Consider the following 21,130-nt stretch of genomic DNA (forward strand, 5'->3'; position numbering starts at 1 on the left):
GGGCTCCCAGCGTTATACTCCCACAGTGACTGGGGGAGGGACATGCACATGTGATGTCCATGTGGTTCCTAATCAGGCTGAGAAGAGACCCCCCTCCCGGCCCCAGAGTGTTATATGCTAAAAATTCAGTCCCCAACAACCAGAGGCCAGATTCAACCTGAATTTCCACAGATTTGAAAGTCCCAGAACTGGCACCCTGCTCCAATCCCACTGCTAGACTGCTGGTGATTATCAAGCACAAATCAGACTCTGACTGCCTCCTTTGTCTACCAGAGAGAGCAGAGTCACACCTTGAATGTGTGTGTGACAGTCATGCTGTCACAAAACTGTAGACCCCAGAAGATAACCACAGGCTTGAAATCACAGAGAAATTTTTTGAATTTGTTGTTGTCGTCGTTGTTCTTTTTTTTTTTATTGCTTGTTTTTGTTTTTTCTCTTGAGTATGAACATTATTTTTAGGTTGTTTTTGGGGGGTTGGTTTGGTTCTTGTTTTTGTTTTCTCCTTCTTTCCTTCCTTCCTCTCTTCTTCATCAGTTTCCTGAAGGTGATCTTCCTTTGTCCTTCAGCCTTGCTTCTAATCTCTTTTTCTTCTCTCTTTTTTTCCCTCTTCTTTTAAATTTTCTCCCCTGAGGGTAAAACTGCTCTATTGAGTGTATAATTACTGTATATAATTTTCTGATTTGTCTTAGATTGTGTTATATAACTATAAATCTTGTACCTAGGGTTAAAGGTGTCAAATTAATAATTACAACAGCCTGTCATTTTCCCATCTGTGTTTGATGCTATGGTTATTATTGATTGTACTACTTTAGCCAAGGTGACACAGTTGTTGTGATCAATTGGTTTCCTCGTATGCCAATACCTAGACTGTTGGGGGGTCATAGACAGTACTATAATCCAGTATCAAAGAACTGGGTGCTAAGGCCAAACAGGCTGCAACCTTTTGTCCCTAATAAACATAAGAGATAAAATACTAGGACAGACTTAAAGGCCAAAAGCCAGCTATGCCTACAAGACATCTCTGAAAAATAGCCATTTCCTTAAGATCTTAATATAAGTAATATAGCTATCTAGTATGAGCAATTTACAATGCAGATAAAAAAATTTTAAAAATGAGAAAACAAGGAAGTAAGATGCAACCGAACATCCCCAACTCGCCTAAGAAAATCTAGGGGCCTCTGAAGTGGAAACAATCAAAAGCCACCCTGCTGAATTTTCTGAAATAGTAGTAGTGGAAGTAACAAAACAGATGAATAAGTTTCTTGACAAAACTAAAACAGAAATAATTATATAGATAATTAAAGAGATGAGGACCATAATGAGGGAAAGTAAGTGAATCTACAGTAGATACTGATAAAAAAAGAAATAGAGGCGCTTAGGAGAGAAATGGAAACCATGACTCCCCAAAATAAAAAACAACTGGATCCCATAAAACAGACTCAAACAGAAATCCAGGAGATTAAAAATTCTACTGAAAGCACATGCAGCAGCGTCAACCAATGCGAAGATAGAATACCAGATCTGGAGGATAGAGTTGTGGTTGGCAATCATCAAATGAAAGACTTCTTAAAAATATCATGGGACCAGGAAAATTTAAATTCACTGCTATAAATTTCCCTGGAAGGTCTGCTTTCATTGCATCCCGTAAGTTTCAATATGTTGTATTGACCGTATTGTTTAGTAGTAGTAGAAAGTGTCTAATTTCTTCTTTTATTTCATCTGTGACCTTTTGGTTATTCAGGAGAGTATTATTTAATTTCCATGTGTTTATCTAGTTTTTGTGGTTTCTTTTGCCATTTATTTCCAATGTCACTGCCCTATCATCTGACAATATATGGGGTAATTTCAGTTCCTTTGCATTTACTTAAGCAGTGAATTCTCACATCAAAAAAACAGAGCAAGCTCAAATAAATTCCCTTATGTTGAATCTCAAGATTTTTGAAAAAAGAAGAACAAGGTAAACCCAAAGCTTATACAAGGGAGAAAATTATAAAGATCAAAGCAGAAATTAATCCAATGGAGACTAAAAAAAAATACAAAGAATCAATGAATCAAGGATGTGGTTCTTTGAAAAATTAAATAGAATAGAAAACTCCTTAGTCAAACTTTTCAAAAAAAGGAAAGAAAAGACCCAAATTCATGCAATTAGGAATGAAAAGGGTGAAATCACAAGGAATTCTGCAGAAATCCAGAAGAACATCAGTACTTACTTTGAGAACTTGTATTCTAACAAGATGGAAAATTCAGCAGAAATGGACAGATTCCTAGATACCTATGAATTACCAAAGCTGAATCAGGAAGATATAAAAATTCTAAATAATCAATATCAGTAAATGAAATTGAAAAAGTAATTTAAAAAACTACAAAGAAAAGCCCAAGTCCTGATGAGTTGATTCACTGCTGAATTTAGAGAAGATCTAATGCCACTACTCCTCAAACTCTTTAATTAACTTGAAAGGGAAGCAATATTCCCAAAGCCATTCCTGGAAGCAAACATTACCCTGATACCAGAACCAGAGAAGGATCCAACCAAAAAAGACCATTACAGGCCAATCTCCTTAATGCACATAGATGCAGCAATCTTCAATAAGATATTGGCAAACAGAATACAGAAAATCATCAAAAAGATTATACTCCATGACCAAGTAGAATTCATCCCAGGGATGCAGGGATGGTTCAATATATGCAACTCAATAAATGTAATACATCATATTAACAGAACTAAGAACAAAAACTACATGGTCATCTCAACAGATACAGAAAAAAGTATTTGACAAAGGAAATACCGATTTATGATATAAAAAAACACCCTACTGAAAATTGGAATAATAGATGTTTATCTCAATCTGATAAAAGCCATCTACGACAAACCAACAGCCAGCATCATACTGAATGGCCAAAAACTGAAAGCTTTTACTCTAAAATCAGGAACAAGACAAGGATGCCCATTATCACCACTCCTGTTCAATATAATTATGGAAATGTTAGCCAAAACAATTAGAAAAGAGAAAGATGAAAAAAATGGATAGGAAAGGAAGAAGTTACATTATCATTATTTACTGATAACATGATATTCAACAGAGAAGCCCTCAAAAACTCCACCAAAAGGTGCCTAGAATTAATAACCAAATTCAGTAGCATAGCAGGATAGAAAGTCAACACTCATAAATCAATAACATCCCTGTACACAAATAACAGACTCATGGATAAATTAGGGAAACAACACATTTCACAGTGGAATCAAGAAAAATGCAATACTTGGGAATCAACCTAATGAAGGAAGTGAAAGGCATTGACATTGAAAACTACAGTACTCTGAAAAAGATCAATGACATCCTCTATTCTTGGATAGGCAGAACCAATATAGTGAAAATCGCCATACTTCCAAAATGTTATACAGACTTAATTCAATCCCAATCAAAACACCAGGAGCATATCTCACATAATCAGAAAAAACAATCCTAAAATTCATATGGAACCAGATGAGACCTTGAACAGCAAAAGCCATTCTGGGCAACAAGGGCAAGGCAAGGGGCATCACAATCCCCAATTTGAAGTTATACTACAAAGCTACTGCAATAAAAACAGCATGTACTGACAAAGAAACAGACCTGAGAATCAATGGAACAGAAAAGAAGATGCAGAAACAACTCCAAACACACTCAGCCACCTTATCTTTGACAAAGGGGCCAAAAACCTTCACTAGAAGAAAGATAGCCTCTTTAATAAATGGTGCTAGGAAAACTGGCTTTCTATAGGCTAAACATTGAAACTAGACCCATGTCTCTCACCACGCACTAAACTAAAATAAAAATGAATCAAAGATCTAAATATAAAATCAGAAACACTTAATCTGCTATAAGATAGAATAGGTAAAACTCTTGAAGACATGGGTGTAGGTAAAGACTTTATGAATAAAACCCCAACCACACAGGAAATATCACAAAGAATCAACAATTGGGGTCACATCACATTAAAAAGCTTTTGCACAGCGAAAGAAACCACCAACAGAGTGAAGAGACAACCCGCAGGATGGGGAAACAATTTTGCCAGCTTTTCCTCAGACAAAGGACTAATACCTAGAATATACAAAGAACTTTAAAAAAATCAGACTCCCCAAATTTAAAGACCCAAACCAAAAATGGGCATCCAAAATGAACAGACACTTCTTAGATGAAAAAGCACAAACAGCAATGAATATATGAAAAAGTGTTCAACATCTCTGGTCATTTGAAAGATGTAAATTAAAACAACACTGAGATTCTACCTCACTAGAGAAAGAATGGCAATCACCAAGAAATCAACCAATAACAAACCCTGGCAAGGTTTTGGGGGAAAAGAAACCCTTCTCCATTGTTGATGGGAGTGTAAACTGTTACAAGCACTATGGAAATCAGTATGGAGATTCCTCAAAAAATTAAAACTAGCTGTGTCCCTTCTAGGTATCTTCCCAAAGCACAATTCATAATAGCTGAATCTTGGAAACAGCCATATGCCCATCAACACATGAATACATAAAGAAAATATGGTATTGATATACAATGGAGTACTAATCTGCCATAAAGAAGGATAAAAGAGTAATTTTTAGGTAAACGGATGCATAACTAAGACCATACTTTCACGTGAAATAAATCAGACCAGTTTAAGTATCAAATTGTTCTCTTGGTGTGAGAAACCCAAAGGATAAATAAAGACCAAAACGGAGGACATTGGGAAGTAGAAACACAATGTTCAAATGGCAAGGGGAAACAAGGTGGGGGAGGAAGTGAAAAAGGATTTAAAAAAGAGAATGGAAGGGGGAAAATGGAAACAACGCTTTTGTAAGTAAGGAGGGAAGGAATAGTTGAATGGAAGGGTGGAGACTGGGAAGAAAGAATTAAGATATATCATGTACAGGTACCATTTCCTTGTGATGATATAATCATTATGTATGGCAAACGTGTGCTAATAAAAATAAATTTTTAAAATGCTAAAAGAAATAAAAAATATTAAGCCATGTGCACCAAATGGCTTACAGCCAGAGTAGTGGGTGGTAATTAACGTCAGTCACTCCCAACACCGCCATACAACCTGGCTCCTGGTCTGGACACTGATCTATCAAAGACAGCAACAGCACTGCTAAGGGGAATTTAAGACATCATAACCCATCTGGTTACAGCTCTCTGTTTCATCGGTCTTTCAAGGTACTGAGAAAGCTCTCTGATTCTTTCTTTCTACCTTCCTAAAGTTTAGAGATATCATCTATTGTGTCCAGTTCTTATTCTGGGTCCCCTTACACAAGATGATGCATGGAACATGACACAACCTACAGCCGCCAGTTCAGTAGCTTAATGCAAGCCCAGGGGCCGAAGACTGGTACTGGTTGGTGTCTGTCAGGAACTTGGCTGCATAGCACGAGGTGACAGGCAGGTGAGGGCCTGAAGCTTCACCTGTATTTACAAGAGCTCCCCACTGCACACACTACCACCCAAGCTCTGCCTCTGGTCATATCAGGGGCTGCCTTAGATTCTCCCTAAGGAGCAGGCATGAACCCTACTGTGAACTGCACATGTGAGGGATCTAGCCTGCAGGCTCCTTATGAGACTCTACCCCAAAACACCAGCCAGTCAAGCTGCCCCCACCCTCACCTCCCTGTTTGGGGTGGGGGTGGGGTGGGGCGGTGTCTTCTGCAAAACCTGTGCCTAGTGACAAAAAGGTTGAGGACTATTGGCTAAAAGGACTTTTATGCCTGTTGGTTCATGTTTACAGTTTTAAAGGCCCACCATCAGCCACACTCTGCTCTAGGTACTATTGTAATAAAACAGACCAAAGAACAGAAAAGTCATTCATGTTTGTGTATGATTGTATGGCTTCACAGAACTCTGACTATAATTCCCTGACAATAAGTTAGCAACACTGATGAACTTTTTAATTAAGCAAAGTCTAAATAGACCTATAAATAAAAATTCAATGAGCAATTGTGTACCCAGCCCTCCTGAGTCCAATATACTATTATTCCCTCCATAACTCCACTGATACAGTATTTATTATGTCTATGAATTTCTTTTTGTTTTTACTACATATTATCATATCCCTGAGCAATTATGTGACTGACATGTTTTTAAATTACATAAACATAAAGAATGTTTTAACCAAGATAAGCAACTATCTTTGACTATACTAGAAACGTAACAATTTGTCAAGTTTGCAAATGGAAAAATATATTTCTTTTACTTACCACCCAAGTCACATATAAATGAATATAAATTTAAATATTACATATGTTTATATATGTGTATATATACAGCATAGAGTTCACAGCAAGAATAATGGGAGTTCAGTGGGTTCTTCAATCACTAAACACTTTGGGCAGATTGGAAATCACTTGTGTATCTGCTTTTTAAAGAAATTAACTGTAAACTTGAATTTTTGAATACCACAAAATACATTAAAAAGGTTTACCATGAAAAGTAAGCCTCCTCTTGCCCTTGCCCCAAGCCACCCAGGAACTCTCCCCACAGGTAACCAACATAATATTGCCAGAAAGTTTGAGGACTGAAAGGACTTTTACATCTGTTGGTTCATTTCTACAAACAGTTTTAAAGGCCCACCCTCTGCCAGGCTCTGTCCTAGGTACAGAGATAGTCCACACATAAACAACCACGTATTAATTCTTCCCCCCTTTCAAATACAAACGATAGCACTCTAATAGTATCTCTTACAGTTTCCACTTGACAGTATCTCTTACAGTTCTTTCAAGAATATCTGCAACACAAATTGTTAGAAATGGAACTGAGTCAAACAAAAAGATGGACAGACAGACAGACAAGATTTGGATAGATATTACACAAATGTCCACAAATGAGGTTATACTTTCACCAGACATGTATGAGAGCATCTTTTTTCTCAAACCCTTGTCAACATAATGTATTATACGTTCTGTTCATCAACCTAAGTAACAAATGGTATTGTATTGAGGTTTTAATATATGAATGCTTTTAATTAACCTCAATTTTAAAAGAAATAAGCACAATACAAGAGATACAAGAAGCCTATTGAATGACAAACTCTGTTTTTGTTCAGAGGAAGGTGCTATAAAATTTAAGGCATGGTGCTATCCTATAAAAAGTTTTATTAAGTGCACATGAGCAATAAAAAAATACCCAATTATAGTATTGCCCAACCTCTTATAATAAACTAATTCAAAATGTTGGCATATGTACAATAATTATAAAAACTCAGAGTGGGTTCCCTCATATAGACAGCACCACCCAGAAGCTGTCTAAAGTTCAACTACTCAGAAATACCAACACTATATATGAGAGTCTGGTATACAGTATATGGCTTTCCTGGACTTAAGTGGTAAAAAAAGAAAGACGAAGGAAGAAGTGAAGGCAAAGAAAGTGGTTCGTCCCAGTGTGTGAGTGTCATATACACACTTTCCTGTCTTTCAGATCAACACTGGCTTGGCGCTGGATCCGCCGGGTTCTGAACCAGGGCATGGCATTGGTGCTTGAGGGAACCCAGTCACTTTATTGACCCCTGAAGCCTTTGGATCCTTGTAGATTTTTGTTTAAAGTCTTTCCAAGCTAAAAGACACTACTGATGCCACAGATTAAAGGATAGGTGGCTTTGCTGAGACTGAATATATAGAGGTCTTCACTTGCCTCCAGGTTAATACAAATTTTCAGGATGGATGGCTATAGCTTGGAGCTAATCAGTAACAACTGAAGCCAAAACCCAGATGTATATATTCAGAAAGGGTATTGTACCCATGTTTATTACAGCACAGTTCACAACACTTGAGACAAGGAACCAGCCTAGGTGCCCATCAACAGAGAAATGGATAAAGAAAATGTGAGATTATATAATATAATGGAATATTATTCAGCTGTAAAGAAGAATGAAATTTTGTCATTTGCAGGAAAATAGAACAGGAAGGAGACCATCAGGTCAACTGAAAGAAGCTAGATTCAGAAAGACAAGTATCATGTGTCCTCCCACATACAGATGATATGAAAACAGAAGGGAGACTATCATTAGACAAGAGGAAGGGAATAAAGAGTAGGGAAAGGATGGAAGGGAGGGTAATGGGGGACAGATGGGATAAAATATATTAAGTGACCTTACTCAGCTAAGTGCTGACAGTGAAAGGTCACCATGACATAACGCAGGAGATAGAAGAGGGAAAATTGAAAGTGAGTCTTCTGAAGAATTGGTAGATTCCCCTTGTTCATCACTGAAGAGCCTGAGTGGCTGTGAACTCCACTCACGGGCCACCTGACCTGGATTTGTCATCCACCAGTGAAGTCAGGGCCTCCTCCACCCTGGACTCCTGGCAACCCCCACACCTGGACAGGTGTCCAAAAGCAAGCAGCTCTCAGCCTCCCCTCACCTCAGCCAGGCCTGGCAGACAGTGCCTGCAGGATTCATCTCCCTCAAGCTGACAGCATCCTCACACCTACCCGGGGGGAGTCCCTAGAGGTTCTGTGGAGGCCGCAGCCTGTGAGCATTCAGAGCCCGTAAATGCAGGAAATCTCACACTTCCAGGGCCACACTCAACCTAGGGGTGAGAGAGTAGGCAATGGTAAATGCTACCCCTGCCCCCTTTCCCAGGGCTGACAATTCTGAAGATTCCTCAGATCTCAGCAGAGCAGACCAGCAGGGCCTGCAGCACCGACCTCAGCAAGACTTCTGTACTGGTCTGCTCAGACTGTGTTAACAAAATGTCCCAACCTGGGGGATACAACAGCCATAGGAAATGGCATATGTGTGAATCAGGAATGGCTGGGACTGAAGTTCCTTCCAGCCTAGTGGTGTGGGGGGCCAGACCCATGTTGATATGACAGAAACAGAGTGCTGTGATGTTATATTTCTTACACAGTGAGCTCATTTGCCAAGTGGACATGGATAAGCTATGGTTCACCAATCTAACTTCCTTGTTTCACAAATGAAACTCAGAACTGTATGACTTGCTTTGTTTTTCGTTTTTAAGACAGGATCTTACTATGTAACCCAAGCCAGCCTTGAACTTGTGATCCTTGTTCCTCAGCCTCCTACTTGCTGGGATTATAGATATACACCACCACACTCAGCTAGAACTGTGTGATTGTCGGGGGTCCCTTAATCTTTCCCTGTAAATGAAGGGAACTGACTAACAGAATTCTGAATATATTATTTGAGAAATTACTAAAAAAGTTGGGGATTTGGCTAATAAACATATAAACATGATCTTGAATATATAATATATTTTTTCCTATGGAAGGTCTGCCAAGGTCTTGAGGTCGCTGAGTCATCTATGCATTGAGGAAGGCCCTGGGGTCTTAACAGGAAGATCACTAGTCCTCACTGGTTAAAGCTAAGACCTCCACTGTCCCAGATGACATCTCAGGTCCAGGCATTTCAGTGTCTCTATGTCCCAGTGTTCTTCAGCAAGATGTGAGGGTCCAAGTCCACCCTCAATGGGATTACCATGATGTCATTTCCTCCATGGTACCTCTGATTCCCTGGAACATTACTTTCATAGCAACCACTTCCTGGGCTCAGAGATCTCCCTCTTCTCACTCTATTCTGGGTCTTCACAGCCCTCATTTCTAGCTGTGAGGAACACTTGGAGACATCTCTTTCTAGGGATTCACCTTTTATAGAAGAAAAGCAGAGCTGCAGTCTTGTAGTGGTTTCACCTGGCTCCCTAACGTGATCAGAGGCTAGTAGATAATAGGGGGAAATCACGTGTGTATTAATTAATATCTCAATTAACTATCCATGCCAATGTCTCAAAAGGGGAATAGTGATGTTTTGTTAGTGTATAACTCAATATGGGAAAAAACAACTTGAGCATTATGGCCATAAAATTGACTTTATCCTCAAGTATTACCACCTAAGTAACTGTATAATAGTTTCTCGATATCATACAGTCCAAATACATGGTCATATCTTCTTGGTGGCCAGCAGAGCCACATAAATATTTCATACTTGTTAGATTATAGGAGAAAGAGGTAAAAACAGCACCATGATATTATAGAGATTCTCTGACAGCAAAGGAAATGAAAACAATTCGGAAGATTAGAATGGGGCTCAGAAGCTACTCAGCAAGCATCTTGCTCAGAAGATTTTGTTTTGTCCTGTTCTGAAGTTGTTAACCCTAAACTGAAATAAACACTGAAATATTCAGGAATCCTCATTGGTGATAAATAATGAAGTGGATTCTCCCTGTCTCAAATAGTGGTAATAATAATAGCCTGTTCAACGCTTTGCCTTTGACAAGGATATTCATTCCAGCCTAGAAAGAAAATTCTCTGCCTCCCGCCATGGAAAACCCTTTTAGAATCAGTGCAACGTTATCTACAGAATACTCGCATCTACCTCATAGAGAAATTGGGTCCTTGTCTGTTGATGGCCAAGATGCCATCAGAATTGGTGTTGCCTTTGGTCAGGTAGAGAAAAAAAGGACATGTCCTCTGATGCTCAGACACTTTGTCCCCTAGTCCCAGTACCATCCCTGTTTCAGAATTCCTCTCTAACCCTCAGCACATCTAAGCAACCAACTCTAACCATACATGCCCACTGTGACTGATCACTGTTCACTGAAAACAAAAGCCATCCTTTCTAGCCTCATAACACTTGCCAGGAAGAGCCACTACTCTTTGCACTTCAGATTGAACCAATCTCACTGTTATTGCTGACAGGAATCTTCATAAATTATTTAAGAGCTTTTCTATCTGGACTGGCAAAGAATGATCAGAGTCTGCAGTGTCCTGATCAAACAGGACTCATCTGCCCATGGCTTTCTTGTCTAAGCCCAAATCCCCAGTCATGGCCGCTGGCTCAGGAACCAGTGATCCCTCTGAAGTAGGACCAGCTGGGTTCTGTATCTTGCTTGTTACATTAGATGGTAGAGGACAGTAAAGTCACCCTCACTGCTCTTTGCCCTCAGATCAAATCCTCTCTCTCTGAAGGAGACTGGGAGAGCAAAGGTCAGCACTTCCTGAGGAAGGAATAAGCTCATCAAAACTCCCATGAGACCACTGTGTGTTAGGGAAGCAGTTTCTAGTGGACACCTAGTTCCTAGGTGATGGGTTTTTGTGACCTTTAAAAAGTCTTCTCCCTACTGTACAGTGAAACTGATTAACTTTTAATGAAGTTCCTTAAAACTAAAAGCAGTGGCTCCTCAGAAGTCTTTTAAGCTAAACCAGCACTTCCTCATTTTACATCCATTATCCATTCGATTTCACCTACAACTTGCAAAGGTCGCTGAAGCAAGGCGGAGATGAGGAAACTGTCCAGATGAGGAGACTTTCTGGCGCCCAACAGTACACAGCGGGTCCACAACAGCAAATCCTGACCCCTGTTCCAAAGCTCGGTCCAAAATTCATCTCCCCTTTCATCTTCTGTATTCCTTCCCCTCTTGTGCAGACATCATGTAAATCCTTCTCCAATGTACAGACATAAATCTTTCTGCTTGATTTTTTTCTTTTTCATTTTTCCATGATTCTGTACATTTCACATTCTCTGTGTGACTGAATTCCTTGGGAAAGAGAAATCTTCACAAGTCACAGAAATAAAATGACATAAAGTTAGTGTAGAACCTGACTGTGGGACCTGCATGCAAGCTATACCCTGGCAGCTGGCTACTTCGGCTGAGCGGAAACTCTCTCGCTCAGATTTGAAGTCAGTAGATGATGAGCAAGACAGTACTACAATCTATTTCTCATCTAATCAATGACAGCTGTATTCAACTCATTTTTTAACTTAAAAAAGTCTTAATCATGGGCTTTAAACTGACCAACTCCGAAACTCCAGTTAAGCTCCCTAGACAAATCATGAAGTACCTATAAGAATGCATCTACTTAAACTGTTCTGGAACTTTCTATCAAAAGCACTTATCACTCAGAATTCCTTTATCTCCCTCCATGTCCACCAATGGTCCTGGCGCCTACAGCAACTGGGTTCATCAATCCCTCCATCATGAGCACCATGAGCACTATGAGCGTACAGCGCAGAGGGAAATGCAAAGCCAAGAAATGAGAGAAAAGTGCTACAGACCCCTGTCATTGAATCTCGCCACCGGTGGCCATCCCCATAATTACTGAGGGACCCCTGAGGGGAGCAGAGCTCCGGTCTAGGAAATCACCATGACTAGCAGAGGCATGGCTGGTTTGGATCCATTTTATTTCCCTAAGAATTTGCATGTAGAAGAATGTGTGTGTGAGTGTCCCTAGGCACAGGTGTTTCTAATAGCATTAAATCACAAGTCTATCTACTTTATTCTCGTAAGATAACTACATTATTCCATGACGTTAGCCTATCATTTTTAGTCTAGCCATGCCCCTCCATCAGAAAAATTAATATACTGTATATGCACCCTGTATACTTACTTTCCAAAAATGTACAAATTAAAGTGTAAGACAAGAAAAGAATTTGCATTTTGGTTTGGGGCCAACACCTCGAAAAGACATTATGTGCTTCCTCTGGCTATAAAGACTGCCTATCAGGGTGGGAAAACTGTTATGTTTCACATTTTTCCTCCAAACAGAAAGGCTAAAAAGCTCAGTTGTACCACTCTTCCGGGCCCCCAGTCCCAGGCCTTGAGTGTACCTCTGTCTGCTATGTACTTCTTAAAAGGAATGTTAGTGTATTTATCAGGGAAGACAGCAGGTTTAAACATCATATGCTAAGCACTGAGCTAAGCAGACATATGTTCCACCAGGTACCCTGAGAGTCAGGCACCCTGAGAAGACTGTGGGGATAATGCGTACCAGCTGGAACACCACACAGCAGGAACTGAAAACAGCACCTTAACAAAACAAACCTCTGCCATGTTGAACATCAACTGTGATTCTCCACACACTGGAGTGAGTGTGTGTGTGTGTGTGTGTGTTTGTACAAAATGTAAACAAGGCAGAGATGCAGAGTGCTTGGAGATTGTTTAAAATAATCTGGACCACATCAAAAGATACTAGCACTGCTGAAACAAATTTGAGGGTCTGGATAAACCACATCCCGGTGGCGGATAAACAAGGCTCCACTTACCTTCCCCTCTCTGCAAATCAATAAACTGGTACAGGAAGAGTATGACTTGCATCTTAATATCCAGCACTCTGTTAACCAAAAGAATCTCAGATTTGTGACTCCTTTGGGAAACAATCAAACTCTCTGACATTTGTCATGCAGGCATCAGAAAATACAGCACTAGTGAGATTGTAGAGAAAATGGCAGATGTTATCCCAAATATGGCCTGGTCAATTTTACAGAATTATATCTCAAGCTTGACCTCAGCAGGATGCCCAGGAGGAAAAAAGCCAACTCTAGAACCATTACTGCCATGGGAATTTGGAGAAATTTTACCTGGCAAGGAAAATAAAACAGAGAACTCTGGTGTGGTTTCCAAATACACCATTAAGTGGTTCCTCTAAGATGCCTGCCAGAAGCTCTCCAAAAGAGATCCTCCTGAATTTCATACCTCCTTCTAGTTTATTCAGAAAAAATAACGCGGAACATCACCTAGTAGTCCATGACTACAGAAGCTGAGTGCAGTGGCACATGCCTCTAATCTTAGCACCCAGGGAAGCCGAGGCAGGAGGATCACAAGTTAGAGCCCAGCCTGGGCAATTTAGCAACTTAATGAGCTCCTGTCTCAAAATAAAAAAATTTTAAAAGGGCAGAGTATGTAACTAAGTGGGAAGGCCCTGGGTTCAACCAATACAGAAAAAAAGAGGTGCCTGAATTGATTACATTTTAACTAATAATGTAATATATTACCAGTACTGGGGATTGAACTCAAGGCCTCATACATGCTAAGCAAGCACTCCATCACTGAGCTACAATCCAGCTCTGACATATATCTTTGGAAGCTGCACAAGCAAGCTTCCTTTTGCCTTGACAGGAAGACCTGTTGTATCATCATCTGCCAGGAACTCAAAGCACCGCCATTTTGTCTCCTGTGTCTGGAGACTGGGCCATCATTCCACACATTCTTCCTTTTGAACACTGCATTGTCTACTCAAAAAGATGTCACTGCCATCCAAGTTCAGCTGCCTGATTCTATCACAACAAGCAGTATGACAGCTTTCCAAGAGATTAGTGAACATAAGATGCTTTTAATCATTGCAGCACCTGAGGATATTAAAATGCCAGTTTTACTATTTCTCTGACAGACACTATCAGAAGGGGATGGGCCATGATTAGGCCTCACTCCTAGCTACCTTTAAGGAAAATCTAAAAAATTCAGTTGGAATAAAAGCATCAGCCAAAGGGCACCTAGTTTTGAGTTCATTGTCAGTAACACATCTTATAAGATACAATGTAAAAATGATGCTGCTTGAAGATAAACTCACTTGGTTAAAAATGGTTTTGTGTCCATTTCTATAAGTCATTAAAAGACAGATTCAAGGTGAGAAGTCAGTTCTTCTATACAAACTTGACTTCCATAAAAATAGATGTCATTTCTATTTTTGTGTTTTTTCTAGAAATATCACCACCAAAACCATAACAACCACCTAAAACTGCATTCTCAAGTTACATGAAATGAATGTCTGCTGTATTGAGAGAATAAACCAGGAGTTTCAGGTGGGCATATTTCAGAATCACGTGGCCACACTGAGCACTGCAGTAAGTGCAATCCAACCACAGATTCTGAAAAGGTTCACTTCCTGTCTTTATTAGCCATGTGAAATTATTGAAGCTCTAAGCCCAGACAAGTCAAGTCTTGCTGGATTTAGTTTTCAACTCTATAACTGGCTCCAAAAATCTCTGGTGTCCAAATTACTCAAGAAATCTGAGTCTTAGTAAATTGCTCCCACCTCCCCAAGACCAGGATCAATAAACTTATCTGTGGGAACTTTAGGACAATCAACAGATAGGAACAATACCTATCTGTTTATCACCATATATCTCTGCCCCAGCTATGGGGCCAAGGGAGGACAAACACCTCTGACAACATGGGACCTAGGAGTAAGATAGAGTTAAAAGCTCCTTTGGCTAAAAATCAACTGAGTCTTCACTTGGGCCTCCAGATGCCCAATGGATAACTAAACCTAGGATAAAGTTCAGCATTTCTACCTTCCTTTTGCATCCACCTTCTTCATTACTTTAAACTTTGGGTCATATTCATGCTTAGCTCTGCATCTAGATATGTTAATTATTTATTATTTATTATTTTTATGTCTAAAACTGGTTTATTAGTGGGACGAGGTAGTCGAATGGTTAAGGCGATGGACTGCTAAAACTGGTTTACTAGCCCCAAATTTACCTACCCTATCTCATACCCCTTCAAGAATGAGGACATCAAAATAAGTAGCTAAGATATCTTCAAGATTTGCAGGGATGTTCAACCGCCAGCTTTTACAATGTCCTTGTTCCAGAAACCCCAGGACAATGCCAACAAGTCTCCAGTCATTGACTTAAACCTGCAGTCACCTTGGATTTCAGAACAGAAGAGTCTAGCAGACAGATCACTCCATGATGAGACCACACCCCTAAGTAGGAACAATTACCCCGTGAGGGAGGCTGAAGTCTGAGGCCACCTTACAAAAGCAGAACTGAGGTTATTATAGACAGCTAAATTAGGTAGGAAGTATTATAGGCAATCTCAAAGGCAGACAGGGCTAGGTCCTCGAAGGAGTCAGTGCAGAAGATGAAAACACATTACAACTATGGCCTGAGGCACAACAGGCCTCAAGATAAAGACGAAGTGACCAGGTCTACATACTTCCCCAAGTGATAATTGGTTACACCTGTCCCAATGAAGTCTAAAAAGACATCAGTCACCCCAGTGGGTGACCAAGACCTCCAGATACATGCTTTCCTAAAAAAGTTCTTTGTTCTTTCCATGTACACTTGCTATGCAATTGCTTCTCCATTGGATCAGTATTACCTAAGCAGCTATACTTGTAATCTTATTGGTTGATTATAATTTTGTCCCACATTGTACCTACCTCGTGATTTTGCTCTATGAAACTTCCCCTGTGAAGTGAGGTCCCCGGCAACCCATTCAGGTCCCCTCCTTTATCTCTCAGTAGCTATATCTTTCCCCCTTAACAAAGATTTTGTACTCAACCTCCACTGTTCCTCAGAATTCAGTCTCAATTTTGGAAACACAAACTCAGTGTATCAGACATCTCGAAGGTTGGGAGTTATATTATTTCCCTTATATCATTTGGAGGTCCTATATCAAGATCATGATCAATCAGACCTTAGAGTCCAACTAGGCAATCCCATAAAAGTTTTTCCTTTCCTTTGTTAATGGGCCAGTCTGATTCTCTCTGTCAGCAGCATGGCCCCTTCAGCTCTTCTCCTCAAGCTGAAATGCCTTTCCTACTTTCTCTTCCTTCTCAAGCTTCACCTGTGTTCTCATACTTCTTGGCCTTTAAAAATTTCTATTACCACTGGGTCAGGAGCCTCATATCTGGTATTAGGAGGAGAGAGTAGAGAGGGATAAGGATTTTCCTTGTTGGGTCCAAAGCACTCCAAGGCCAAGCAGCCACACAGTGGTCTTGTTTTTGACTTCCTAATGCACCCTGAAACCCTGACAACATGTTCACTAAAAAATACAGCCAAACACTCCAGCCTGATAAAAGACATCAACATGGGAAATGCCCAGAGCCAAGAGCCAGCCACCACTAAAGCTAATTTGGGCATGGTGCCCCAGTGTCTTCTACAAATGTTGAACCACTATCAGAGCACTGAAAAGAGGTTAAACTAAAGTATGACAAGATACAGGTCCCAACAAGGATGAGAAATTACAGTGGTTGGACACAATCCATCACAAAACAAATAAAGCCAATCCAAGTCACAGGCAGAGGCAGATAAATTTAAAGCCCCAGTTTGCTCAAAGCAAACTAGGAGACAGAATCTCACTCCCAGGGGGAGCAAGCAGCAGATCACTGCTGAAGGGTAACTATTATTTGACCAGCTCTAAGAAAGTTCAACTGTGCCAAAATCAATATAGAAGGGATTCACTGAAAACCTGTCCTTGGTAAAGCCACTTCTAAGAAACTCAGCCTGCTTCATGGATAATACTAGCTGTATCTACAGGTCAAGGGACTTGAAGATTTCACACCAGATATGGAGAATTTGAATTTCCAAAGGTCAAAATATCAAAGGCAAACAAGAACTACAAAAGCCTCAGGGAAGTGCCTGGTAAGAAAGAGAAGTCCTATCTTATTCATGAGGTATCACTCACTTTTGGAGGACAAACTTAAAACCAAGTAACTGCAGCTTTTGAAGTAACTGATAAAGATAAAAATGCACAAATTGCCCCATAGAAAACATAGAGCTAAGAGCAATAAAATCCTTTTTCACAAGGAGAGGGAAGAGAAAGAGAGAGAGAGAGAGAGAGAGAGAGAGAAGGGGGGCGGAGAAAATAGAACTAATTAAAGTGGAGAAAAGATAGAAGACCAAATTCAAAACCTAGATGGGAATTAGAAACCAGCTCTGGTCTGGCAAAGGCTCCATGATCATGCATAATTAAAGGTCTTGTGGCCAGTGGCTCTGCATCAGTGGGATGCTCAGAGAATGAAGACAGGGTAGGGAAGAAGCCTGCCTGAGAGGGCCAGACTGAATAATTACTGGTCTGTTAATTCTCACACTCAGATGCACATGTGAACCCCTGACAGCTTTGTGAAATTAAAGACTCTCAGGCTGGGGACCACTGACAACAGAACTTGTCAAAGTACAGCTGGTTCACAATGGTGACACTATTAAATCTGGCTAAGAAGAGCTATAAGCTCATAACTCCTCCCAATTGTGGAAGAGAAAATGACAAACCAATTATAAAAGATCAAAAAAGGAGGAGGAGAAAAAGGAGGAGGGGAGGGGACAAAGGGAAGAGGAAGAAGAGGGGTATGAGGGAAGTGGAAAGACAGAAGAGGTTCTACCCCTCAGGACCACACCCCAGATCCCAGCTGCTCCAAAACCCCATTATAATTCTCTCTCCATCAGAACATATCTAGAGGCCTCCAAGGCCGAGGAGCAGAGCCACCCCCACCACCAAGGAGGTGAGCCACAAGGACGCCAGCACCACACACCTCTACGCCTCACCCGTTGAAATGAGAAAACACCTAAACAAGGCTCAAAGCCAGATTCCAGATCGCGTAAAGCAACCCCAAAGGGAAACAAGATGGAACAATCAAATACTCAACCACCTGGACTCCCTGAACTGGCAAGAAAAGAGGATCTGGAAAATAAGAAATCACAAATAATTTCTCAGATAACAGCAGAGATTGTGACCATAATGCAAGACATGAATAATAAATCGAGAGGACAGAGACTGAAAAAATAGAGGAGCTGAGGAACATGATGGAATACCAACATAGGAAACAAATGGAATCCATAAGACAGATACAAACAGATTTCCACGAGGTAAAAAACTCCACTGAAAGTCTACACAGCAGAATGAGCCAATGTGAGGGCAGAATTTTAGATATAGAAGATAAAACTGCAATTAGTGACCAGGAAAAGAAAAATTTCATTAAAATTATAAGGGACCACGAGAAATCAATCCAGCAGCTGCTAGATGATGGAAAGAAGAATGACACAAGACTGATCAGAAGCAATGAAGAAATAGGAGAGAGTGCAGATGACATAAAAAAAAACTGCTCACAGCAGTGACAGCAGAAAACTTCCCAAGGAAGGGAAAAGAACTTGACATACACATAAATGAGGCATATAGGACTCCAGCTAGCTTTGACCAAAAAACAATTTACACATAGGCATATTAGAGATTCCAGAAACCCAACAGAAGAAAAAAAATTCTACAAGCAGTTGGAGAATAGAAACAAATCATATGCAAAGGAAAGCCCATCAGACTCACAGCAGACTTCTCAATGCACACCCTCAAGGCAAGAAAAGCTTGGACTAACATATTTCATGCCCTAAAGGAAAACAGCCTCCAACCCAGACTGATGTACCCAGCAAAACTATCTTTCAATATTGATGGAGAAATAAGATACTTTCGTGACAAAGAGCACCTTAGGAACATCATGAATACCAAGCCATCACTCCAAAAAGTTTTAGACAATATCCTAGGAAAAGACGAGGATCACAACCCCAGGAAGCCCAGCAGAATGAATCCATCAGGCATGAAAAGAAATAAAACACAAAGGGGGAAAATCCAACAAAAAGGAAAAGTCATGGGCCAGGGATTTAGCTCAGTGGTTCTGATGCCTGCCTTGCAAGTGCAAGGTCCCGAGATCGATCTCTGCTATCAAAAAAAAAAAAAAAAAAGAAAGAAATGAAACATCATGACAATGATAAGTCAATATGTATCAGTTATAACCATCAATGTTAATGGTCTCAATTCACCAATGAAAAGAAACAGACTGGCAGAATGGGTCAAGAACCAAGATCTAACAATATGCTGCATAAAAGAAACACACTTAATTCAAAAAGAAACTCATAGACTGAAAGTTAAAGGGCAGAAAACAATATTCCATGTGACAAACCTGACATAAAGCAGGGGTAGCTATCCTCTTTGCAGATCAAGTGGACTTCAAACCAACACTGATTAAGAGAGACAAAGAAGGACACTACATCCTTGTAAAGGGAACAATCCAAGAAGAGACAACAATCATAAATATATATGCACCAAACTCTAGTATCCCCAACTATATAAAACAAATACTAAAGGACATGAAAAATCAAATAAGCACTAATAGAATAGCAGGGGGGGACCTCAATACCCCACTGTCACAAATAGATAGATCCAACTGGATAAAAAATAAGTAACGAAATACTAGAACTCAAACAAACTTTTGAATAAATGAGCTTAACAGATGTTTACAGAATATTCCACCCCACAAAATCAGAATACACATTCTTTTCACCTGCACACAGGTTGTTCTCCAAAACCGACCACAAACTCCCTCACAGAACATGTTGAAGTAAGTGCAAAGGAACTGAAGTTATCTCCTATATATTAACAGACCATAGTGCAATGAAATTGGAGATCAACAGCAAAAGAAACTGCAAGAATTTCATAAACACACTGAAATTGAACAACACATTTCTGAATAAGCAATGGGTCACAGAGGAAATTAAAAAAGAAATTAGACAGTTCTGTCAATTAAATGAAAATGACAACACAACATATCAGAATCTATGGGACACAATGAAAGCAGTCTTATGAGGGAAATTCATAGCAGTGAATACTCATATGAGGAAAACAGAGTGAGTCCGATTAAACAATGTGATACTGAACCTCCAGCTTCTAGAAAAAGAAGAGCAGGACAAACCCAAAGCTCATACAAGGGAGGAAATTACACAGATCAGAGCAAAAATCTATGCAATGGACACTAAGAGAATGATACAGAAAAATCAGTGTAGGGCCAGGGATTTAGCTCAGTGGTTCCAGTGCCTGCCACGTAAGCGCAAGGTCCTGAGTTCAATCCCCATTACCAAAAAAAAAAAAAAAAAAAACAAAACTCAATGAAGCCAAGAGTTGGTTCTTCAAAAGAATAAACAAAATTGACAAACCCTTAGCCAATATTATCAGAAAAGGGAAAGAAAAAGCCAAATCCATGCAATTAGGAATGAAAAGGATGAAATTACAATGGGCCCAGGAGAAATCCAGAGGATCATCAATACCTACTTCCAGAACCTATACGCCAATAAGATGGAAAACACAGAAGAAATGGACAGGTTCCTAGATACATATGAATTACCAAAGTTGAACAAAGAAGACCTAGAAATTCTAAACAACCCAATATCAATCAATGAAATTGAAAATGTAATTAAAAACTTACCAAGCAAAGCCCAGGTCCTGATGGCTTCACCACCAAATTCTACAAGACATTTAGGGAGGAACTACTGCCACTACTGTTTAAAATCTTCAATGAAACTGAAAGGGAAGCAATACTCCCAAATTCCTTCCTGGAAGCAAGCATCACATTGATTCCCAAAGCAGAAAAAAACCTAATGGAAAAAGAGAACTATAGGTGAATCTCACCAATGAATATAGATGCAAAATTCCTTAATATGATACTGGCAAATAGAATGCAGAAGGTCATCAAGAAGATCATATACCCTGACCAAGTAGGATTCATCCTAGGGATGCAGGGATGGTTCAACATATGCAAATCAATCAATGTAATACACTATATCAATAGAGCCAAGGACAAAAACCATATGACCTTCGTGTTACAGAAAAAGCATT

General features: G+C 39.9%; 1 protein-coding gene across 6 annotated transcripts in view; it reads right to left on the reverse strand.

The window, feature by feature from the left end:
- Frmd3 (FERM domain containing 3) overlaps positions 1–21,130 on the reverse strand; it is a 293,817-nt gene that overhangs the window by 217,886 nt on the left and 54,801 nt on the right. The window lies entirely within an intron of this gene.

Source organism: Heterocephalus glaber, unplaced genomic scaffold, assembly GCF_053883595.1.
Source record: "Heterocephalus glaber isolate CG9 unplaced genomic scaffold, H.glaber_assembly_v1.0 deba00000546, whole genome shotgun sequence".
In the NCBI taxonomy this organism is placed as follows: Eukaryota; Metazoa; Chordata; class Mammalia; order Rodentia; family Bathyergidae; genus Heterocephalus; species Heterocephalus glaber.